The 25,492-nt window shown below is 48.2% G+C and overlaps 2 protein-coding genes across 2 annotated transcripts in view; one reads left to right on the top strand and one right to left on the bottom strand.

Annotated features, from left to right (window-relative positions):
- LOC143767186 (gastrula zinc finger protein XlCGF66.1-like) overlaps window positions 1–21,591 on the bottom strand; it is a 40,450-nt gene extending 18,859 nt beyond the window's left edge. Inside the window, exon 1 of the mRNA XM_077255288.1 lies at window positions 21,380–21,591. The gene's annotated coding sequence lies outside the window, so the exon portion shown is untranslated. The remainder of the gene's footprint in view (window positions 1–21,379) is intronic.
- A 397-nt stretch (window positions 21,592–21,988) lies between these two features.
- Window positions 21,989–25,492, top strand: part of LOC143767890 (uncharacterized) — a 94,399-nt gene continuing 90,895 nt past the window's right edge. Inside the window, exon 1 of the mRNA XM_077256411.1 lies at window positions 21,989–22,073. The gene's annotated coding sequence lies outside the window, so the exon portion shown is untranslated. The remainder of the gene's footprint in view (window positions 22,074–25,492) is intronic.

Raw genomic sequence — 25,492 nt, 5'->3', positions numbered from 1 at the left:
CTGGCTCCCCAAGATGCACGCAAAAAAACCCCCCTGACAATGTGGAATACCTGTGGCGATCCAGCACCTTCCTCTGACCACAGGCATTCAGCACACTGACAGTTGGGGCCCCGGCCTTCTCTCCCTTCCTGCATCTAAATGTCTTCGCATGTGAGCGCCACCCACGAACAGAGCAGAGAAGTTGTAGTCAGCTTCCTGCTTTGCCAGAAACTGCAGCAGAACGCAGACCACTTCGGGTCTGCACCCTGTTGGACACAGCACATGCAAGGGACATCAGTGATGTCATCATGCCGTCCAGTGCCCACTGCTGTACCAGACAGAAGAGGAGATCCAGCTGCACTGGACAGGTGTTACGGAACTGCAACACAGAACTAGGATAGAAGGGGGAAAACTGACCCTGCACTGAGACTAGGCTGATACCCTACGATGGAGTGGGCGACCCATTCCTTGCGAATAGACCCACCGACGATCCTAGGTTAATTTCAGCGAAGACCTATAGATAGGGAGAAGGGGATCCCTGAAAGATCTAAGGACTGGGTATAAAAACAGGTCATCTCCTAATAGAAAACACAGACGGCTACAGAAACCAACTGAAAACAGAAACTAAAGATAGCAGAACCAGAGATCCCAGAACTGCACAATATAAAACACAGAAAGCTATCAAAGCACCTAGCCAGAACTCTAGCAGATTAACACTTGTCCAGCAAGGAATGGGAGGCAGGTGCTGGGTAATAAAGTGTGATACAATCACCTGACCTAAGACAACCCAGCACCAGGGGGAAAAGACCAGCAGCCAGAAAACCATAACAAGATGGCAGATGGTCAAAAACAAAACAGATTCTAACAGGAGCCTGATTTAGCATATTGCATTTGAGTATAAGCTTATCTTTATTTTTCTTATTTTAATTAGTCCTCATTTATTGGCAATCACAATAGGGAACATATGTGAAGCTCTGGCCCGCAGGCCAAATCTGGCCCGCAGGAAGGGCTGGCATTAAGAGCAGGTAAACTAGGCATTTGCCTAGGGTCTCCCCAGCCAGTGGCCACTATGGGGCCCGTGAGTCAGGAGGTACAGGTGCCCGGCCCCGCCTGCATCTCTCGTTCAACCATATCAGCATCATAGATGCCATACAGTTGAAATGAATCATGGTGGACACAGCATCAGGTGACGCTCCCTCTCCCATCAACTCCCCTCTGTTTCTAACGCAGTGGGTACGATAATGTAACTTCATCACGGGCCAGGCAGTGAAGCTGCTGAATAGATGCTTTGCAGAGTCTGGAGCAGCGGGAGAACAAGGAGAGGTGTTTATTTATTTATTTTTTTAAATCAGTGAGTACGTGGTGGCCATAATTCTATCGGGCTGGATAATATTCTATGTACTTTATAGGGCTGCATTATACTATATGGGGGCTGCATTGTACACTATATAAAGACACATGCATGTTTCCATTACGTCCCTCAGGACAGCACCATGGAGGACGTCCTTCCTTGACCTATAGCGGGACAGGATCATAGGTTAAAAGGACCCTCCCACCTCCACCCTCCAGTGTTTTTCCTGTCCCTACAGGGGACGGTTGTATGAGAGATTGCTCCTAGAGCGAAGATAGACTCCTCTTTGAGAGGTTCCTCAGCCAACAGTCAGCCTGTGCAATGGGCTTAGGGGATCGTGCGGCAGATCCAATCCTTCCCCCTGTCAAGTAGCCCAGGGTGGAAACTCCCCGGTGGGGAGTCCCTCAGCCCCAGAGACCAGTCGAGCAGACGGGCTCCTGGGTAGAGCCGCTTCCTCCCGGTGGGGGGCTCTCGGCTCGGACGCCGACTGGCAAAACACCACTACGTCCAAAAGTCGTGTGGTGGAGAAGGCCGTTGCGCTTCCGGTGACGTCAGAGAGGAGCGCCGGCACATAGGATTGGCGTGCATTCCACGATGGAACACAGAAGGGGGCACAGGTGAAGAAATCATTGACAGTAATGCGGCATTCCTGACGGGACGCTGCTTCCTTCCACGGTAGGCTCTCGGCGTTACCAGCTCCCCGTCTTCTAGCAGGTATGGAGCCAGCACAGATGAGTGCATGGTTTAAATGTTGCATTGATGGCCTGGGCCTCTGGGCTTACTCTAGTCTCATGCCTTTGTGCCAAAGCTATACCTGGAACCCATTTGTAGCTACCGTGTTTCCCCGATAGTAAGACAGCGTCTTACTTTCTTTTACCACTCAAAAGTCCCACTATGTCTTACTATCGGGGGGGTGTCTTACATTGAAAAAAAAACCTGTGTGGTCGCTGGAGAGCTGTCACACAGACAGCTCTCCAGCGACCAACTATGCGAAGTCCCCTGGTAACCAGGGTAAACATTGGGTTACTAAGCGCAGGGCCGCGCTTAGTAACCCGATGTTTACCCTGGTTACCAGTGTAAATGTTAAAAAAAAAAAAAAAAAAAGTGAGGTGTCATATCTTGTTTTTTTCCAGAGGTGATTTTGGAGTTTTTGGGCTGTCAGAAAGATACTGTTGACTTCCATCTCCAAGGGCGCCCCAGTGCAGGCTGCAGTAGGCCGGCTCTGGCAGCGGGTCCATGCGGGGTGGAGTAGATGAAGCTGGCCGCTGCTTGCTGCTCCGGAGCGCACAGTCCGTGCGGGGGATGGTGCACCGGGCTGGGGGAGGACAGGACGTGCAGGTATCCGCCGCCTCCTGCGCCAACCACAGCGCCGCCCCCGGCCACGAACCCCCCGGAGAAGCTGGAGCATTTGTCGGGGAGCAGCAGCTGGTCGTGCCTGAGGTGGCTTCCCTTTCTCATGGTACGGAGCCGCCGCCTTCTCCGCTCTCCTCCTTGTGACCCCAGTAATCCGCACTGCCTGGCCTGCACCCTACAAATAGCCGGGGCTGCAGTTAGAGCAGGTCCCCTCGGTGCTGAGGTGAGCTCGTCGGAGCGGGGGAGGCAGATGGAGGCGGATTGTACGGCTGTGTGTGCTCGGGCCCCAGCTCCGACCTCCCTGCCACCGCCGCGGCTGAAAAATGGCTCCAGGAAGCTGACAATGAATGAAGGGATGCGGTTCACGCGCGAAGGTCGGAGCTGGGGCCCGAGCACACACAGCCGTACAATCCGCCTCACGAGGAGAGCGTAGAAGTCGGCGGCTCCGTACCATGAGAAAGGGAAGCCACCTCGGGCACGACCAGCTGCTGCTCCCCGACAAATGCTCCGGGGGGTTCGTGGCCGGGGGCGGCGCTGTGGTTGGCGCAGGAGGCGGCGGATACCTGCACGTCCTGTCCTCCCCCGGCCCGGTGCACCATCCCCCGCACGGACTGTGCGCTCCGGAGCAGCAAGCAGCGGCCAGCTTCATCTACTCCACCCCGCATGGACCCGCCGCCAGAGCCGGCCTACTACAGCCTGCACTGGGGTGCCCTCGGAGATGGAAGTCAACAGTATCTTTCTGACAGCCCAAAAACTCCAAAATCACCTCTGGAAAAAACAAGATATGACACCTCACTTTTTTTTTTTTTACATTTACACTGGTAACCAGGGTAAACATCGGGTAACTAAGCGCGGCCCTGCGCTTAGTAACCCGATGTTTACCCTGGTTACCAGTGAAGCCTTAGCTGAATTGTCTGCATCCCGCAGTTAATGCAGCAAAAGGTACCGGTATGGCTTATATTTTTCCAACGTGCAGTACTATGTCTTACTTTCGGGGGTGCGTCTTACATTAGCCGACCCCGCTAAAACCCCCACTACGTCTTACTATCGGGGGTGTCTTACTATCGGGGAAACACGGTAGGCCTTGGACCTCTAGGCTATGGTAGAGCCATATGTCCAGGCTACATCTCATGACTGGACTTCAGTTAGTTGCAGGTCTTGTCTGCACAGAGCCTTATGATTGGGCTTCAGAGTGATTTTTTTTTGGGAAGCATGTTTTCCATTTTCTGGTTCAATAAACAAGTGTTTCACTTTTCTTTGCAACTTAACTACTCCGTCCGTAGGAGGACACAAGGTGTTAATTCAGCATATTGTCTCCATGAAGACTGCCCTCCAGCTGCGGCTCATTAATTAGCTCCTTCGGGTGGAGTCAGTCTGACAAATGAGATGTACTGTTCAGAGTGGAGATTTATCTGGAACTCTGATAGATTGCTCTTTTGCTTAAAAGTGTAAGTCTGGTCTCTTGTTTGGCACCTTCAAGCATGGCCTAGTCTCTCTGTGCATCTCTTTGCATCATACTGCTTCTAGGCATCATATCAAGTGTCTCCGTGCATAATACTGCATCATACTGCTTTTATGCATCATATGGAGTGTCTCTGTGCATGATACTGCATCATAGTACATCTATGCAACATATTGAGTGCCTCTGTGGCTTCATACGGCATCATACTGTTTCATAGGGACTCTGTGCATCATATTGCTTTATAGTTCCTATATGCATCATAGCGCTTCATAGTTACTTTGTGCATCATATTGCTTCATGGTTCCTTTATGCATCAGAGTGCTTCATATTGCCTTTCTGCATCATATTGCATCACGGTTCCTATATACATCATAGTGCTCATATTGCCTTTGTGTATCATATTGCTTCATGGTTCCTATACGCATCATAGCGCTTCATATTGCCTCTGTGCATTATATTACAGCATATTGCTTCATGGTTCCTATATGCATCATAGTGCTTCATATTGCCTTTGTGCATTATATTACAGCATATTGCTTCATGGTTCCTATACGCATCATAGCACTTCATATTGCCTCTGTGCATTATATTACAGCATATTGCTTCATAGTGACTTTGTGCATTATATTACAGCATATTGCTTCATAGTTCCTATATGCATCATAGTGCTTCATTGTTCCTATATGCACCATAGTGCTTCATAGTTACTTCATGCATCATATTGCATCATATTGCTTCATAGTTCCTATATGCATCATAGTGCTTCATTGTTCCTATATGCACCATAGCGCTTCATAGTTACTTCCTGCATCATACTGCTTCATTATTCCTATATGCATCATAGTGCTTCATTGTTCCAATATGCACCACAGCGCTTCATAGTTACTTCATGCATCATACTGCTTCATTATTCCTATATGCATCATATTGCTTCATTGTTCCTGTATGCATCATAGTGCTTCAGATTGCCTTTGTGCATCATATTTCTTCATAGTTGCTATATGCATCATAGCGCTTCATAGTGACTTTGCATCATATTGCATCGTTTTGAATCAGATTACTTAATAGTGCCTTTGGACATCATATTGCATTATTGCTTCATAGTTCCTATATGCATCATATTGCATCATAGGGTTTCGGTGCGCTGTGCCTCAGGGGGTATCATTAGTGTGTTGGGCGTGGTGCTTTTTTCGCCTCTGGCGGTGAACCACTGGGTTAGACCTTCTGTCTGGTGCCTTGTGTGGCTGCACATTGTATCATCGGCCTACCACTTCACATTTTTGTCTTGGGCCTCAACTCTGGATATAGAGTCCTTGTGTTTTGGACCCAGATCCAGCTTTTGTTAAGGTACCTGTCATGTTCCCAATGGCAGGGAATTAAACACATAACACGGGCAAAAACAGGACGAGCTCTAGGGTGATGGAACCTGAGCTGACCGCGATCCTGAACCTCAACACTCAACTAACAGCAGCCGGGGAACGTTCCTGGGGGGACTCTAGACGTCTCGCGCCAGCCGGAGATCTAGCTACCCCTATCAGAAGAATCACAGACCTATCTTTCCTCCAGAGAAATATTCCCACAGAAATAGCAGCCCCCCACATATAATGACGGTGAAATGAGAGGAAGGCACAAACGTAGTTATGAAAACAGATTCAGCAAAATGAGGCCCGCTTAAGCTAGATAGCAGAGGATACAAAAGGTGAACTGCGCGGTCAGCTTAAAACCCTTCAAAATACCATCCTGAAATTACTTGAACTCATGTGCCAACTCATGGTACATGAGTGGTAATTTCAGCCCACTAGAGCAACCAGCAGCAGAGAATTACATATCTGCAAGCTGGACTAAAAACATGAAAGCAAACATGAAACAGGGAAATCCAGACTTAGCTTGTCTTGAAGGCCTAGGAGCAGGTAGCAAAGGTAACAGAGACACACTGATACATTGATAGCCGGCAAGGGAATGACAGGAAAGCCAGGTTAAATAGGAAACACCCAGCCTCTGATGGACAGGTGGAAACCAGAGACCGCAACCCACCAAAGTCACCCAGTACCAGTTGTAACCACCAGAGGGAGCCCAAAAACAGAATCCACAACAGTACCCCCCCCTTGAGGAGGGGTCACCGAACCCTCACGAGAACCCCCAGGGCGATCAGGATGAGCTCTATGGAAGACGCGGACCAAATCAGTCGCATGAACATCAGAGGCGACCACCCAGGAATTATCCTCCTGACCATAACCCTTCCACTTAACCAAATACTGGAGTTTACGTCTGGAAACACGAGAATCCAAGATCTTCTCAACAACATACTCCAATTCTCCCTCCACCAGCACCGGAGCAGGAGGCTCAACCGAAGGAACAACGGGCACCTCATACCTCCGCAATAACGACCGATGGAACACATTATGAATAGCAAACGATGCTGGGAGATCCAAACGAAAAGATACAGGGTTAAGAATCTCCAAGATCTTATAAGGACCGATGAACCGAGGCTTGAACTTAGGAGAAGAGACCTTCATAGGGACAAAACGAGAAGACAACCACACCAAGTCCCCTACACGAAGTCGGGGACCCACGCGGCGACGGCGATTAGCAAACTGCTGAGTCTTCTCCTGAGACAACTTCAAATTGTCCACCACCTGATTCCAAATCTGATGTAGCCTGTCCACCACCATGTCCACTCCAGGACAATCCGAAGGCTCCACCTGACCAGAGGAAAAACGAGGATGAAACCCCGAATTACAAAAGAAAGGAGAAACCAAAGTAGCAGAACTAGCCCGATTATTAAGGGCAAATTCGGCCAGTGGCAAAAAGGCAACCCAGTCATCTTGATCAGCAGAAACAAAACACCTTAAATAAGTTTCCAAGGTCTGATTAGTTCGCTCCGTCTGGCCATTCGTCTGAGGATGGAATGCAGACGAGAAAGACAAATCAATGCCCATCTTAGCACAAAACGTCCGCCAAAATCTAGACACAAACTGGGATCCCCTGTTAGAAACGATATTCTCCGGAATCCCATGCAAACGAAAACGAACCACGTTCTGAAAAAATAAAGGGACCAACTCAGAGGAGGAAGGCAACTTAGGCAAGGGTACCAAATGAACCATCTTAGAAAAGCGGTCACACACAACCCAGATAACGGACATTTTCTGTGAGACAGGGAGATCTGAAATAAAATCCATGGAAATGTGCGTCCAAGGCCTCTTCGGGATAGGCAAGGATAACAACAACCCACTGGCCCGAGAACAGCAAGGCTTAGCCCGAGCACACACTTCACAAGACTGCACAAAGGTGCGCACATCCCTTGACAAGGAAGGCCACCAAAAAGACCTGGCCACCAAGTCTCTAGTACCAAATATTCCAGGATGACCAGCCAACACAGAAGAATGGACCTCGGAGATGACTCTACTGGTCCAATCATCCGGAACAAACAGTCTTTCTGGTGGACAACGATCAGGTTTATCCGCCTGAAACTCCTGCAATGCACGTCGCAAGTCTGGGGAGACGGCGGACAATATTACCCCATCCCTAAGGATACCAGTAGGCCCAGAGTCTCCAGGAGAGTCAGGCACAAAACTCCTGGAAAGAGCATCTGCCTTCACATTCTTTGAACCTGGCAGGTATGAAACCACAAAATTGAAACGAGAAAAAAACAACGACCAACGAGCCTGTCTAGGATTCAGACGCCTGGCAGACTCAAGGTAAATCAGATTTTTGTGATCAGTCAAGACCACCACACGATGTCTAGCACCCTCAAGCCAATGACGCCACTCCTCAAATGCCCACTTCATGGCCAAAAGCTCCCGATTACCCACATCATAATTGCGCTCGGCGGGCGAGAATTTTCTAGAAAAGAACGCACATGGCTATATCACCGAGCCATCGGAACTTCTCTGTGACAAAACCGCCCCCGCTCCAATCTCAGAAGCATCAACCTCAACCTGAAAAGGAAGTGAAACATCTGGTTGACATAACACAGGAGCAGAAGAAAACCGGCGCTTAAGTTCCTGAAAGGCCTCCACAGCCGTAGGAGACCAATTAGCAACATCAGCACCCTTTTTAGTCAAATCAGTCAAAGGTTTAACAACACTGGAAAAATTAGTAATGAACCGACGATAAAAATTAGCAAAACCCAAGAACTTCTGAAGACTCTTAACAGATGTAGGTTGTGTCCAGTCACAAATCGCCTGAACCTTGACGGGATCCATCTCAATAGTAGAAGGAGAAAAAATGTACCCCAAAAAAGAAATCTTCTGGACTCCGAAGAGACATTTTGAGCCCTTCACAAACAGAGAATTGGCCCGCAGGACTTGAAACACCTTCCTGACCTGTAGAACATGAGACTCCCAGTCATCAGAAAACACCAAAATATCATCCAAATACACAATCATAAACTTATCCAGATATTTACGGAAAATATTGTGCATAAAGGACTGAAACACTGAAGGAGCATTAGAAAGTCCAAAAGGCATTACCAAATACTCAAAATGGCCCTCAGGCGTATTAAATGCGGTTTTCCACTCATCACCCTGCTTTATCCGCACAAGATTATACGCACCGCGAAGATCTATCTTAGTGAACCACCTAGCCCCCTTAATGCGAGCAAACAAATCAGTCAATAATGACAATGGATACTGATATTTGACTGTAATCTTATTCAGAAGGCGATAATCTATACAAGGCCTCAGGGAACCATCTTTTTTTGCCACGAAAAAAAAACCTGCTCCCAGAGGGGACGAAGATGGACGAATATGTCCCTTTTCCAAGGACTCCTTAATATAATTCCGCATAGCAGTATGCTCTGGCACTGACAGATTAAATAAACGACCCTTAGGGAACTTACTGCCAGGAATTAATTCTATAGCACAGTCACAATCCCTATGAGGAGGGAGCGAATTGAGCTTAGGCTCCTCAAAAACATCCCGATAGTCAGACAAAAACGCAGGGACCTCAGAAGGAGTAGATGAAGCGATTGAAATCGGAGGTGCATCATCATGAACCCCCTGACATCCCCAGCTTAACACAGACATTGTTTTCCAATCCAGGACTGGATTATGAGTTTGTAACCATGGCAGACCAAGCACTAGTACATCATGTAAATTATACAGTACAAGGAAGCGAATCACCTCCTGATGAACGGGAGTCATGCGCATGGTCACTTGTGTCCAGTACTGCGGTTTATTCATAGCCAATGGTGTAGAGTCAATTCCCTTCAAAGGAATAGGAACTTCCAGAGGCTCCAGACTAAAACCGCAGCGTTTGGCAAATGACCAATCCATAAGACTCAGGGCAGCGCCCGAATCCACATAGGCATCTACGGAAATGGATGACAGTGAACAAATCAGAGTTACAGACAAAATGAACTTAGACTGCAGAGTACTAATGGCAAAAGATTTATCAACCTTTTTTGTGCGTTTAGAGCATGCTGATATAACATGAGCTGAATCACCACAATAAAAACACAATCCATTTTTCCGCCTATAATTTTGCCGTTCACTTCTGGACTGAATTCTATCACATTGCATAGTCTCAGGTGCCTGTTCAGAAGACACCGCCAACTGGTGCACAGGTTTGCGCTCCCGTAAACGCCGATCAATCTGACTGGCCATAGCCATAGACTCATTCAGACCTGTAGGCGCAGGGAACCCCACCATAATATCCTTAATGGCCTCAGAAAGACCATCTCTGAAGTTTGCAGCCAGGGCGCACTCATTCCACTGAGTAAGCACCGACCATTTCCGAAATTTTTGACAATATACTTCCGCTTCATCATGCCCCTGAGAGAGGGCTAATAAAGCCTTTTCAGCCTGAATCTCCAGGTTTGGTTCCTCATAGAGCAATCCCAGTGCCAGAAAAAACGCATCCACACTGAGCAATGCAGGATCCCCTGGTGCCAATGCAAATGCCCAATTCTGAGGGTCGCCCCGCAGGAAAGATATTACAATCTTGACCTGCTGATCAGGGTCTCCAGAGGAGCGAGATTTCAAAGAAAGAAACAATTTGCAATTGTTCCTGAAATTCAGGAAGGTAGATCTATCTCCAGAAAAAAACTCTGGAATAGGAATTCTAGGTTCAGACATAGGAGTGTGAACAACAAAATCCTGTATGTTTTGAACTTTTGCAGCAAGATTATTCAGGCTGGAAGCCAAACTCTGGACATCCATGTTAAACAGCTAAGGTCAGAGCCATTCAAGGGTTAAGAGGAGGTAAGAAGCAGCTAGACAGCAATTAAGGGCTAGGCAGCAAGACTCTGAGGGAAAAAAAAAAATTTCCCTTCAACACTTCTTTTTCTCCTGCTTCAGCCCAAACAATTAACACTTTGTGGGCCGGCTATACTGTCATGTTCCCAATGGCAGGGAATTAAACACATAACACGGGCAAAAACAGGACGAGCTCTAGGGTGATGGAACCTGAGCTGACCGCGATCCTGAACCTCAACACTCAACTAACAGCAGCCGGGGAACGTTCCTGGGGGGACTCTAGACGTCTCGCGCCAGCCGGAGATCTAGCTACCCCTATCAGAAGAATCACAGACCTATCTTGCCTCCAGAGAAATATTCCCACAGAAATAGCAGCCCCCCACATATAATGACGGTGAAATGAGAGGAAGGCACAAACGTAGTTATGAAAACAGATTCAGCAAAATGAGGCCCGCTTAAGCTAGATAGCAGAGGATACAAAAGGTGAACTGCGCGGTCAGCTTAAAACCCTTCAAAATACCATCCTGAAATTACTTGAACTCATGTGCCAACTCATGGTACATGAGTGGTAATTTCAGCCCACTAGAGCAACCAGCAGCATAGAATTACATATCTGCAAGCTGGACTAAAAACATGAAAGCAAACATGAAACAGGGAAATCCAGACTTAGCTTGTCTTGAAGGCCTAGGAGCAGGTAGCAAAGGTAACAGACACACTGATACATTGATAGCCGGCAAGGGAATGACAGGAAAGCCAGGAAAGCCAGGTTAAATAGGAAACACCCAGCCTCTGATGGACAGGTGGAAACCAGAGACCGCAACCCACCAAAGTCACCCAGTACCAGTTGTAACCACCAGAGGGAGCCCAAAAACAGAATCCACAACAGGTACCGTCACACTAAGCGACGCTGCAGCGATACAGACAACGATGCCGATCGCTGCAGCGTCGCTGTTTGGTCGCTGGAGAGCTGTCACACAGACCGCTCTCCAGCGACCAATGATGCCGAGGTCCCTGGGTAACCAGGGTAAACACCGGGTTGCTAAGCGCAGGGCCGCGCTTAGTAACCCGATGTTTACCCTGGTTACCAGTGTAAAATGTAAAAAAAAGCAAACACTACATACTTACATTCGCGTCCCCCGGCGTCCGCTTCCTGCACTGACTGAGCGCCGGCCCTAACAGCAGAGCGGTGACGTCACCGCTGTGCTGTGCTTTCACTTTACGGGCGGCGCTCAGTCAGTGTAGGAAGCGGACGGCGGGGGATGCGAAGGTGAGTATGTACTGTTTGTTTTTTTACGTTTTACACTGGTAACCAGGGTAAACATTGGGTTACTAAGCGCGGCCCTGCGCTTAGTAACCCGATATTTACCCTGGTTACCATTGTAAAACATCGCTGGTATCGTTGCTTTTGCTGTCAAACACAACGATACACGCTGATCTGACGACCAAATAAAGTTCTGAACTTTAATCAACGACCAGCGATATCACAGCAGGATCCTGATCGCTGCTGCGTATCAAACACAACGATATCGCTATCCAGGACGCTGCAACGTCGCGGATCGCTAGCGATATCGTTTAGTGTGACGGTACCTTTACTTCATTCTTTACAACAGGGCTTAGTCAAGCAAACAGATATGCTTGAATTGGCTTAGTAAAATTTGCATTTCTTCTGTTTGGAACAGATCTCTCAGGTAGGTTCTACCTTGAGTGCTAAAGGCAAGTCTATTACATAATTAGCTTTAAAAGATGACATACGTCATTTTGGTACATCCTATAATCCTACTGTCCTGGGAGTGGAAAAATCCCACGAGTTGAAAGGAAGGATTCCTTCCTCCTTGGAATGCTTCCTCCTTGGAACGCTAGGATATTGGGACCATCTACAATTTGCATAGTTTTGGGCGCTCTCTCAGGGCACATTTGTTCAGAGTGGCCTATCACGTTCCCTAATCAGTCATTTTATGTTTGTGTGTGTGTGTGTGTGTGTGTGTGTGTGTGTGTGTGTGTGTGTGTGTGTAGCCCATTCACTATCTCCATCTATCCCCACCACCTGAAGATGGCTGTGCCATCATTGTAAATACAACATTGTTAATACACACTTGTACATTGTATCTTCCCCACCTCATTGTAGATTGTGAGCTCTCATGAGCAGGGTCGTTTTATTTTGCTTTAATTATTATATGGTTGTTACTTACAGTATGACTGTTGTGTTTGAAACTGTCAAACTGTAAAGCGCTGTGGATTATGTTGACGCTATATAAAGTTTATTATTGTTGTTATTATTATTAATCCTTCCCAAACTCCACATTCGGCAATCAGACAGATTCTTGTCCCATAAGTCTGTTGCGGTTTGTTTTCCATGGACATCAGCACTGCCTTTTGTACCTTGTGGTGAAGCAGCAGCACTGGGTCGTGTGGCAGAGGATCCCATACAGCTCATACAGCTCTTACAGCAGTCTCGGCTCCTAAGATAAATGAAACTGTATCCAGGGCTCTTAAGGTACCTTCACACGAAGCGACGCTGCAGCGATAGAGACAACGATGCCGATCGCTGCAGCGTCGCTGTTTGATCGCTGGGGAGCTGTCACACAGTCAGCTCTCCAGCGACCAACGATGCCGAGGCCCCCGGGTAACCAGGGTAAACATCGGGTTGCTAAGCGCAGGGCCGCGCTTAGTAACCCGATGTTTACCCTGGTTACCAGCGTAAAAGTAAAAAAAACAAACAGTACATGCTCACCTGCGCGTCCCCCAGCGTCCGCTTCCTGACACTGACTGAGCTCCGGCCCTAACAGCACAGCGGTGACGTCACCGCTGTGCTTTCACTTTCACTTTAGGGCCGGCGCTCAGTAAGTGTCAGGAAGCAGACGCTGGGGGACGCGCAGGTGAGCATGTACTGTTTGTTTTTTTTACTTTTACGCTGGTAACCAGGGTAAACATCGGGTTACTAAGCGCGGCCCTGCGCTTGGTAACCCGATGTTTACCCTGGTTACCAGTGTAAAACATCGCTGGTATCGTTGCTTTTGCTTTCAAACACAATGATACACAGCGACCGGACGACCAAATAAAGTTCTGGACTTTATTCAGCGACCAGCGACATCACAGCAGGATCCTGATCGCTGCTGCGTGTCAAACGAAACGATATCGCTAGCGAGGACGCTGCAACGTCACGGATCGCTAGCGATGTCGTTTCGTGTGAAGGTACCTTTACTGTTAAGACCCCATAGTTTCACTGACTCACAGTAGATAATCTCCCGCTGTGATGAGGAAGAAACCTACTTTTTCTCTAGCCATGGAATATGGTTACTCCCACAATGGCAGTCTGAGTGTATAAAGATCCCTGAGAAGATTGCCTCTTGGGATATGTATGTGCGTAATATGCATATATGGACAAATAAGTTGACATACTTATAATGTCTGGACTAATGACTCGTATAAATGCAGTTTCGAATAATTTCAAGTGTCGGAAGATTTTTTACTAGCAACACCACCTTCATCGATTCAGAGTCCAGACTCCCTGTGTCTAACATCAGTAAAACAGGAGTGATGACCCACGTTTCTCTTTCAGCGCTTCTAATGAGAAGCCCGACATTGGTAATGGCAGGAGATATTACCTGCCGGATGGTGTTCCTTAGTTTCAATAATATCCAACCCTTACTTGGGGTTAGACATCTAAGGATTTGGAATAGACATGATCTCCTGAATGAGTAATGTGCGTACATCCCAATGCTCTGCCATTATCCATGTACTAACTGTTATTGGTTTGATCTTTCCGCAGTCCAGGACCTCTGTCCTGCAGGTCTCCTTGTAGTACGGTAAGCTGGTCTGTAACTAAGGCTTAACCTGAGCCCAGAAGGACCGATAAAGGAACAGTCCTGGGTTATAAGCACATGCAGCTTATTATTGGTCGGTACAGTCCTCATTGTGTGGTGGCCGTGACTTTCACCATATTTTGCTGGGCAATAAGGTTTTCTAACCCTATTCGGGGGCTGCGATGTCTATAAGTATCTATCACAATAAATAACTTGCTGTGGTTCATTATTGGTATTGGAGTACAATGGGTGAATTTCCCTCTCTGTTTCTGATGCTTTTTTCATTTACCACATTCATACTGAAATTTGCCATTATAGATGTATATCAGACACTCACTACGGTGATTTTCTTTGCGGATCTCTTTAGCTATCTATGGTTTTTCTGATCTTTCAGATCCTTTATATATTTAGTCTGGTTTTTGCCTGGGACTTTGAATCCTGGGCTTCTGTACCCACCCTGGAAGAGTTTCTTTGGTATTCTCCATGGTGCTGTCCTGAGGGACGTAATGGAAAAAGGGAATTAGACCTACCGGTAATTCGGTTTCCAGGTAGTCCCTCAGGACAGCACCCTTAGTTCCCTCCCTTATGTTTCTCTTTTTAGGCTTGTACGGGATTAATCTACCGGCAGATCGTTCGTCCTTTGGGTCACCATGGCTCGAAATTAAGATGAAGCCGTTAAATGGTTATTACAGACATGTTTGTAAGGGCATGTTTAGACTATTTCCATCCTTCTGTGGTACTTTGAAAAAACACTGGAGGGTGGAGGTGGGAGGGTCCTTTTAACCTCTCTATGATCCTGTCCCGCTATAGGTAAAGGAAGGACGTCTTCCAGTCCTCCATGGTGCTGTCCTGAGGGACTACCTGGAAACCGAATTACCCGTAGGTCTAATTCCCTTTTTCTCTCAATATCTAACATTAATTCAGAATAAACCTTTCCCATTTTAGGTGAGTTATTACCATAATTATTAGTATTTGCCAGATGCCAGAAGATAGATAATGTATTAAGGCATTTTTATTACTTACTGCAAAGTCAGAAGTTTACATACATTTCATGAGCATTTGGTACGATTGCCCTAAAACTGAATGACTTGGGTCAAGTTTTTAGTTTTTTTTTTATTCTGGCATTTGGCAAATATTAATAATTATGGTAATGCTAATTGACCTAAAACGGGAAAGGTTTATTCTGGTTTCATGTCAGATATTGAGAAAAACCATACATACGTGTCTGTTTATATAGTGTATGTAAATTTCTGGTTTGAACTGTATTTATTATGATTCTGGTGACGTATTAATGTACTGATAGTGTTTCTGGTGATTTACTCATGTGGTGGTTCTGTACTGATGATGATTTTGGCTTTTTATTCATCTACTGATGATGGTTCTGGGATGAATGCCTTAGGCTTCTTTCACACTAGCGTCGGGCTCGGTCCGTCGCAGTGCGTCGGGCCGAGGTCACCGACGCTAGCGTTGTCTCCGCCGCACAAAGGGTGCAGCGGATGCATTTTTCCAGCGCATCCACTGCCCCATTGTGAGGTGTGGGGAAGTGCGGGGAGGTGGGGGCGTAGTTCCGGCCGCGCATGCGCGGTCGGAAAAAGCGGACCGTCGAGAGCAAAAAACGTTACATGTAACGTTTTTTGGTCCCGACGGTCCGCCACAACACGGCGCAACCGTCGCATTTGCGACGTATTGCAGTTAACGCTCGTGTGAAAGTAGCCTTACCAGAACAACCATCAGAACATGTTGCACACCTTAATTGACATCAAATGGGCCCCATTATAGTTAAGTTATACTAGTTTCTGTATGTGTAATTGAAATAAGAAATTCTTCCTATTTCCTGACACACCAGAATTACTTTTTTTGGTCGCCGCGACATTGCATTAAAATGCAATGACGGGCGATGAAAGGAACTATCTGCACCGAAATGGTATCATTAAAAAATGTCCGTCCGGCGTGCAAAAGATAAGCCCTCACCCAACCCGAGATCACGAAAAATGGAGACGCTATGGGTCTCAGAAAATTGCACAATTGTTTTTTTTAGCAAAGTTTGGAGGGTTTTTTTACCACTTAGATAAAAAATAAATTAGACATGTTTGGTGTCTACGAACTCGTAATGACCTGGAGAATCATATTGGCAGGTCAGTTTTCGCATTTAGTGAATCTAGCAAAAAAGACAGACAAAAAACAAGTGTGGGATTGCACTTTTTTTGCAATTTCACCATACTTGGATTTTTTCCCCCCGTTTTCTAGTACATGACATGGTAAACCAATGGTATCGTTCAAAAGTACAACTCGTCCCGCAAAGAATAAGCCCTCACATGGCCATATTGATGGGAAAAAAAGTTATGGCTCTGGAAAGAAGGGGAGCGAGAAATGAAATCGCAAAACCAAAAAAAACTCTGGTCATGAAGGGGTTAAGGATGGGTGTGAGGTTTAAAAGAAGAAGAGATACAGCCAGTGATAGTTGAAGACATGAGAGTGTTAGTCAAAAAATAAGCCCTCACATGGCCATATTGAATGAAAAAAAAAAAAAAAGTTATGGCTCTGGGAAGGATGGGAGTGGAAAAATGAAAACCGAAAAAAAAAAAAAGCTCCAGGTGTTAAGGGGTTAAAGGGAATCGCACCTCATTTTTCACATATAAACTGCTGCCACAGGCATTAGGGGCTTATCTACAACATTCTGTAAGGCCATGTGCACACGTTCAGTATTTTTTGCGTTTTTTTTTGTGTTTTTTCACTATAAAAAATGCGAAAAAAACCGCTTACATATGCCTCCTATTATTTTAAGTGTATTCCGCATTTCTTGCGCAAATGTTGCATTTTTTTCTGTGAAAAAATCGCATCGCGGAAAAAAAGCAACATGTTCATTAAATCTGCGGAATTGCGGGGATTCCGCACACCTAGGAATGCATTGATCTGCTTACTTCCCGCACGGGGCTATGCCCACCATGCGGGAAGTAAGCAGATCATGTGCGGTTGGTACCCAGGGTGGAGGAGAGGAGACTCTCCTCCACAGACTGGGCACCATATAATTGGTAAAAAAATAGAATTAAAATAAAAAATAGTCATACACTCACCTTAGATGGCTCCCGGAGTCTTCCCGCCTCTCAGCGGTGCATGCTGCCGCTTCCGTTCCTATAGATGGTGTGTGTGAAGGATCTGCGATGACGTCGCGGTCACGTGACCGCAACGTCATCGAAGGTCCTGCACACACCATCTATAGGAACGGACACCGCTGAGGAGATCGGCTGTCTGCAGAGGGTGAGTATAACCATTTTTTTTTTTTATTATTATTTTTAACATGATATCTTTTTACTATAGATGCTGCATAAGCAGCATCTATAGTAAAAAGTTGATCACACTTGTCAAACACTATGTTTGACAAGTGTGACCAACCTGTCAGACAGTTTTCCAAGCGATGCTACAGATCGCTTGGAAAACTTTAGCATTCTGCAAGCTAATTTCGCTTGCAAAATGCTAACAAAAACAGGAAAAAAAACGCAAAAAAAAAATGCGGATTTCTTGCAGAAAATTTCCGGTTTTCTTCAGGAAATTTCTGCAAGAAATCCTGACGTGTGCACATACCCTAATGCTGTAGATAAGCCCCCATGTAACCTAGAAGATAAGAAAAACAAGTTAGATTATACTCACTCAGGGGCGGTCCGGCGCCTCCCATCTTCTTACGATGACGTCCTCTTCCTTGCTTGTCGTTGCTCCTGCACAGGTGTAATTCTCTGCCCTGTGGAGGACAGAGCAAAGTACTGCAGTGCACAGGTGCTGGGAAAGCTCAGAGAGGCCCGGCGCCTGCGCACTGCAGTACTTTACGCTGCCCTCAACAGGGCAAATCAGTACGCCTGCGCAGGAGCCGCGGCAGGAAGACAAGAAGAGGACGTCATCGTATTTAGATGGGAGGCACCAGACCCGGACCTGCGACGCCCATCGGACCCAGACCGCACCGGACCGCCCCCGTGGGAGTAAAATCTAACTTGTTTTTCTCATCTTTCAGGGTACATCGGGGGCTTATCTACAGCATTACAGAATGCTGGAGATAAGCCCCTAAAAGCGGTGGCCGCAGCTTATATGCGAAAAAGTAGGTGACAGATTCCCTTTAATATAACTCTCATCATTCTCTTATACCCACGCCGATCGCCGGCAGAGCAGGGGAGAATGGTGAGAGCTGGCTTCAGCACCTGCCGCTGGGGAACAGCGCTTACTGTAGCACTTCTTCCCCGGCTGCTGTCCATTTGATACTGAAGCATGACACAGATGGTATCCGTGTGCGGTACGTGTTTACATGGACCCATCGAGTTGAATAGGTCCGTGTGATCCGTGCAGCTGCACAAAAAGGGACATGTCTACGTGTGGGTCTCTCGAACACACGGTCCATGATGAAACAGATATGTGCATAGACGCATTCATTTGAATTGGTCTACGTGTGTCAGTGTCTCCGGTTCGTGTGAAAACTGTCACCACACGTACCGGAGACACGGACGTGCGAAAGAAGAGGCCTAAGACTGGACCGCTAAATGTTATGTTTGTTAATATAACAAAGATGTTTTTTTGGTGATTAGCAACTTCTTTAACCCCTTCCTCATGTGGCGATTTTCCCACTTTTGTTTTTCATCCTCTTCTTCCAAGAGCTATCACTTTTTTAGCCATATAAGGGCTTGTTTATTGCAGGACACATCTGTGCTATTGAATTCATTTTATCATCTGGAAAGCAGGGAAAAAATTTCCAAGTCGGCAAAATAGCAAAAAAAGCGCAATTCTGAATTTTTTTTTTTTTTAATTTACCAATTCACTATATGGTAAAACTAATCTGGCAATATGATTCTCCACATCAGTACGATTAAGCAGATACCACTTTTTTTTTTTTTGTAATGTGGTGAAAAACATTCCGGAAACTTGTAAATAAATAGTCGCCATGTTTCGAGACTCGTAACGTTTTCAATTATTTTTACCATAGTTTGGCTATGTATAGCGAAAACTGTGGTCTCCTATGCACGCCAGCTAGAGGGTGACATTCACAGGAGTACCATAGTGACAGGCTCACAGAATGATGCCCACACCCTGCCAGAGCGCTCAATACCACGGTCACAGATTGACAGCGGCATTTAACAGGTGTACAGCTATATGCAGAGCGCCACTCAACCTGCGGCTGTTAGAAGCAGATGATGGCTGAGTAACAAAGACCTCATATGCCAGCAAAGATGCAGGCTCTGCTTGTGAGTCCACATGTTAGATTTGGCATATGATGTACCAGTACGTCATGTCGGTAAGGGGTTAAAAGTTGTCACACTATGGACCAGATTTCTGCTACTTTGGGAGCAGTATAATATGGGGGCAGAAACCTCAGCAATATAGCAGCTGACTGCGTTCTGAAGTTGACAATTGTCACGATAATGTAAAAATTCCATGTTCCGAGTAATTTTTTAGAAGGTACCATGGTGGCAGACACATTCTGTGGGCTCTCTGACCCCCTCCTTCACACTGCCTAGAAAGCTCTTCTCTCTTGGCCTGCAGGCAACTCCCTCCCCCCTGCATGCAGCTGTAATGTGAAACCAGTGTGCTGTGAGCAGGCCTACTCAGCTGCCTGCAAAAGTCACATGGACGATGGGGCCTTCCCTTTCTTCTCTTAAACTGGAATATAATCTAAGCTTAGGTCTGGAAGCAGGACAAATACATTTTTGGCTTCTGCATGGGCCGGGCCATCACAGTGCATTTTCTAGGCGCAAGCGCCTAGCAGAAACAGAGAAACGAATTGCTGCTTAACAGGTTCTCACAACCATATCATGTTTGGGCTTAAATTAATGCCCAGCTCATGCCCAGAAGAATGGTAGTTCCGTGGTCGCTATACAGGGTGCCATCCCCGAGCTAGGACGGCTAGGAGCTTTCAGTATGCTTCAGTCCCTCTGAGAAAAGAGGAGTGCATTTCATTACTCAGATCAGTGATGTCATGACCAGAGGGCATATCTTAACCCTGCTGAGTTATGAGTGAGTCTTTGCCCGGGAAAAGAGCTAAGGCTACGTTCACATTTGCGTTGTGCGCCGCAGCGTCGGCGCCGCAGCGCACAACGCAAACAAAAACGCTGCAAAACGCATGCACAACGCTGCGTTTTGCGCCGCATGCGTCGTTTTTTTCATTGAATTTGGACGCAGCAAAAATGCAACTTGCTGCGTCCTCTGCGCCCCGACGCGGGCGCCGCAGCGACGCATGCGGCGCAAAACGCAAGTGCGCCGCATGTCCATGCGCCCCCATGTTAAATATAGGGGCGCATGACGCATGCGGCGCCGCTGCGGCGCCCGACGCTGCGGCGCTGGCCGCAAATGTGAACGTAGCCTAACAGCAGCTCTGTAAGCTGCTCCAATGCATTCTGATGTTCGCCTCTCCCCCAGCCACATGGTTTGCCATGATCTGAAATGATATGAGAGAACTGTGGGTTTTTTCAACCTTAATCCCTTTTTATTTGTAATCGTCTGTATATACATAATTGTCTCATTTTATAATATCTTTTTACCCTTCTGTAAACACTGCCTACCTTTTTGGAGTAAAATATATATAAAATCACTAGCTTTGTTTCTCCTTGCTCTATAACATACTGTCACGTCCTCTGAGGTGAATTATGCTACTAATTTGGGTTGGCTCCGGACCCGTTATTAAGAAATGGGAGCTGGTGGCAGCGGATTTGTCCTGTGTGTTTGGGAAACCTGGCAGCGATGGACGGCGTTGTTAATTATTGTTCCCGCCTGAGTTGGAGTAGTTATATCGCCCACGCAGCAGTGTGCCCATTAGCCAGTACATAGCATGCAGCCTTTCTGGTGACTAATTATCCTAGGTGCAGTATCCTATCTGACCTGAGGGTAAGGGGGGGCGCCGGAGAGCTGCAAGTTCCAATCCGAAAGTGGGATATAGATAAATCCCCTTCAGAAAGGAACCAGGGGCAACCAAACAACTCCGGTTCATGACAAATTGGTGTGAGTGGTGGGGATGATAAAGTAATCCTCCGTGATTCGTGACAATCCAGGAGGTGATGACTGTAACCCTACAGCAATGTACACTTCCATACTCCTGAGCTATAGCTAACCTCTACCCGTTTTTGGTCACAGTAGTGGCCACTGAGTGGCAGCTTTCTGCCTATGCACCGCGTACACAAAGCTGTCAATCATTAATGTGGGCGGCGTTATTCAGAGATCTGCAGTAGTGGAAACAGAATTGATAAAAGTTTACAGCACGCACCCCAGAAAGTGACACAGCTAGGGTCCCCTGGCCCATCTTATCCTGCGCTCAGAGGGCGCTATGCAGCAAGGTATTATGGGCAGGTTTCTGGGGTAAAACTGCTTCAAATGTGGCACTGGTTGTGCAGCACTCAGCCGGTCCAGGCAGCTGCGCCAGTGAGGCCGGGGCTGCCGCGCCAGTGTGGCCGGGGCTGCTGCAGCCGGGTCCTCGGGACTCTCCCAGCAAAGCTGTGAGCCGGGACAAGCCTCTGTGACGTCATGGAAAGGTCCTTCCAGTTCCTACTATGATTGGCCCAAGGACAAGGGCTGATCACATGACTGACATCATCAAAGGTCCTATAGCAGTACAACGTAAGTACAGCTACAGACTGAGCAGAAAGGAGCACAAGTCCCAGCTAGCCTCCCTCCCGTCACGCTCGGGCCTTAGGCTATGATGGCAGGAGCCTCGTGGTTCTGAGTCCAGGCCCAGACTCTGCTTCAGTAAGAACTTGTGACTTCTCCGGTTCTCCCGCCGGATACCGCACGCTGTGCCCCGTGTTCTTGGGCTTAGTGCAGTCTAGAAAGAAAAAAAAACTAGTAGTGGTCTGTGCATGTGACTGATCACATGACCATGACATCACCAAAGGTCCTGTGGTCACCGAGATACGAAGAGTCAGCACAAGTAGCTGCATGAGGCGGGTGAGGGCCAGCAGCAGGTATGTGGCCCGGGAGGGGGCGCTGCCAGGGCTCACACCTGCCCTCTGAGGGGGCGACACAAGGCAGGAAGAGCAGCTACTGAGTGTTAGTGATGGGGCATGGCGGGAGAACTAGCAGGAATCCTCAGCAGAGAGACCCCAGAGGATTACTGGCAGCATAGCTAGGGGAGCAGCACATACCCCAGACATACAGGCTACAGTACAGCTAGGGGAGCAGCACGGTGTAGAGGAGGGAGCACATACCCCAGACATACAGGCTACAGGACAGCTAGGGGAGCAGCACGGTGTAGAGGAGGAGCACATACCCCAGATATACAGGGTACAGTACAGCTAGGGGAGCAGCACGGTGTAGAGGAGGGAGCACATACCCCAGATATACAGGGTACAGTACAGCTAGGGGAGCAGCACGGTGTAGAGGAGGGAGCACATACCCCAGACATACAGGCTACAGGACAGCTAGGGGAGCAGCACGGTGTAGAGGAGGGAGCACATACCCCAGATATACAGGGTACAGTACAGCTAGGGGAGCAGCACGGTGTAGAGGAGGGAGCACATACCCCAGATATGCAGGGTACAGTACAGCTAGGGAAGCAGCACGGTGTAGAGGAGGGAGCACATACCCCAGATATACAGGCTACAGGACAGCTAGGGGAGCAGCACGGTGTAGAGGAGGGAGCACATACCCCAGATATACAGGGTACAGTACAGCTAGGGGAGCAGCACGGTGTAGAGGAGGGAGCACATACCCCAGATATACAGGGTACAGTACAGCTAGGGGAGCAGCACGGTGTAGAGGAGGGAGCACATACCCCAGATATACAGGCTACAGGACAGCTAGGGGAGCAGCACCGTGTGTAGAGGAGGGAGCACATACCCCAGATATACAGGGCACAGTACAGCTAGGGGAGCAGCATGGTGTAGAGGAAGGAGCACATACCCCAGATATACAGGGTACAGTACAGCTAGGGGAGCAGCACGGTGTGTAGAGGAGGGAGCACATACCCCAGATATACAGGCTACAGTACAGCTAGGGGAGCAGCACGGTGTGGAGGAGGAGCACATACCCCAGATATACAGGCTACAGTACAGCTAGGGGAGCAGCACGGTGTAGAGGAGGGAGCACATACCCCAGATATACAGGGTACAGTACAGCTTGGGGAGCAGCACGGTGTAGAGGAGGGAGCACATACCCCAGATATACAGGGTACAGTACAGCTAGGGGAGCAGCACGGTGTAGAGGAAGGAGCACATACCCCAGATATACAGGCTACAGTATAGCTAGGGGAGCAGCACGGTGTAGAGGAGGGAGCACATACCCTAGACATACAGGCTACAGTACAGCTAGGGGAGCAGCACCGTGTGTAGAGGAGGGAGCACATACCCCAGATATACAGGGTACAGTACAGCTAGGGGAGCAGCACGGTGTAGAGGAGGGAGCACATACCCCAGATATACAGGCTACAGGACAGCTAGGGTAGCAGCATGGTGTAGAGGAAGGAGCACATACCCCAGATATACAGGCTACAGTACAGCTAGGGGAGCAGCACGGTGTAGAGGAGGGAGCACATACCCTAGACATACAGGCTACAGTCTAGGGGAGCAGCACCGTGTGTAGAGGAGGGAGCACATACCCCAGATATACAGGGTACAGTACAGCTAGGGGAGCAGCACGGTGTGTAGAGGAGGGAGCACATACCCCAGATATACAGGCTACAGTACAGCTAGGGGAGCAGCACGGTGTAGAGGAAGGAGCACATACCCCAGACATACAGGCTACAGTACAGCTAGGGCGAGCAGCACCGTGTGTAGAGGAGGGAGCACATACCCCAGATATACAGGGTACAGTACAGCTAGGGGAGCAGCACGGTGTAGAGGAAGGAGCACATACCCTAGATATACAGGCTACAGTACAGCTAGGGGAGCAGCACGGTGTGTAGAGGAGGGAGCACATACCCCAGATATACAGGGTACAGTACAGCTAGGGGAGCAGCACGGTGTAGAGGAAGGAGCACATACCCCAGATATACAGGGTACAGTACAGCTAGGGGAGCAGCACGGTGTGTAGAGGAGGGAGCACATACCCCAGATATACAGGCTACAGTACAGCTAGGGGAGCAGCACATACCCCAGATATACAGGGTACAGTACAGCTAGGGGAGCAGCATGGTGTAGATGAAGGAGCACATACCCCAGATATACAGGGTACAGTACAGCTAGGGGAGCAGCACGGTGTAGAGGAAGGAGCACATACCCCAGATATACAGGGTACAGTACAGCTAGGGGAGCAGCACGGTGTGTAGAGGAGGGAGCACATACCCCAGATATACAGGCTACAGTACAGCTAGGGGAGCAGCACGGTGTGGAGGAGGGAGCACATACCCCAGATATACAGGCTACAGTACAGCTAGGGGAGCAGCACGGTGTAGAGGAGGGAGCACATACCCCAGATGTACAGGCTACAGTACAGCTAGGGGAGCAGCACGGTGTGGAGGAGGAGCACAAACCCCAGATATACAGGCTACAGTACAGCTAGGGGAGCAGCACGGTGTAGAGGAGGGAGCACATACCCCAGATATACAGGGTACAGTACAGCTAGGGGAGCAGCACGGTGTAGAGGAGGGAGCACATACCCCAGATATACAGGCTACAGTACAGCTAGGGGAGCAGCACGGTGTGGAGGAGGAGCACATACCCCAGATATAAAGGCTACAGTACAGCTAGGGGAGCAGCATGGTGTAGAGGAGGGAGCACATACCCCAGATATACAGGCTACAGTACAGCTAGGGGAGCAGCACGGTGTAGAGGAGGGAGCACATACCCCAGATATACAGGCTACAGTACAGCTAGGGGAGCAGCACGGTGTAGAGGAGGGAGCACATACCCCAGATATACAGGCTACAGTACAGCTAGGGGAGCAGCACTGTGTGTAGAGGAGGGAGCACATACCCCAGATATACAGGGTACAGTACAGCTAGGGGAGCAGCACGGTGTAGAGGAGGGAGCACATACCCCAGATATACAGGCTACAGTACAGCTAGGGGAGCAGCACGGTGTGTAGAGGGAGCACATACCCCAGATATACAGGCTACAGTACAGCTAGGGGAGCAGCACGGTGTAGAGGAGGGAGCACATACCCCAGATATACAGGCTACAGTACAGCTAGGGGAGCAGCACTGTGTGTAGAGGAGGGAGCACATACCCCAGATATACAGGGTACAGTACAGCTAGGGGAGCAGCACGGTGTAGAGGAGGGAGCACATACCCCAGATATACAGGCTACAGTACAGCTAGGGGAGCAGCACGGTGTAGAGGAGGGAGCACATACCCCAGATATACAGGCTACAAGACGTTCTCTGCGTGTTATACCTGCAACAATGCAAAGGAAGGACAAGAGAGATTTTTAGTGAACTAAATATAAG

The sequence above is a fragment of the Ranitomeya variabilis genome, chromosome 4 (genome assembly GCF_051348905.1).
Source record: "Ranitomeya variabilis isolate aRanVar5 chromosome 4, aRanVar5.hap1, whole genome shotgun sequence".
Taxonomy (NCBI): domain Eukaryota; kingdom Metazoa; phylum Chordata; class Amphibia; order Anura; family Dendrobatidae; genus Ranitomeya; species Ranitomeya variabilis.
This window is presented reverse-complemented; position numbering and strand designations above follow the sequence as displayed.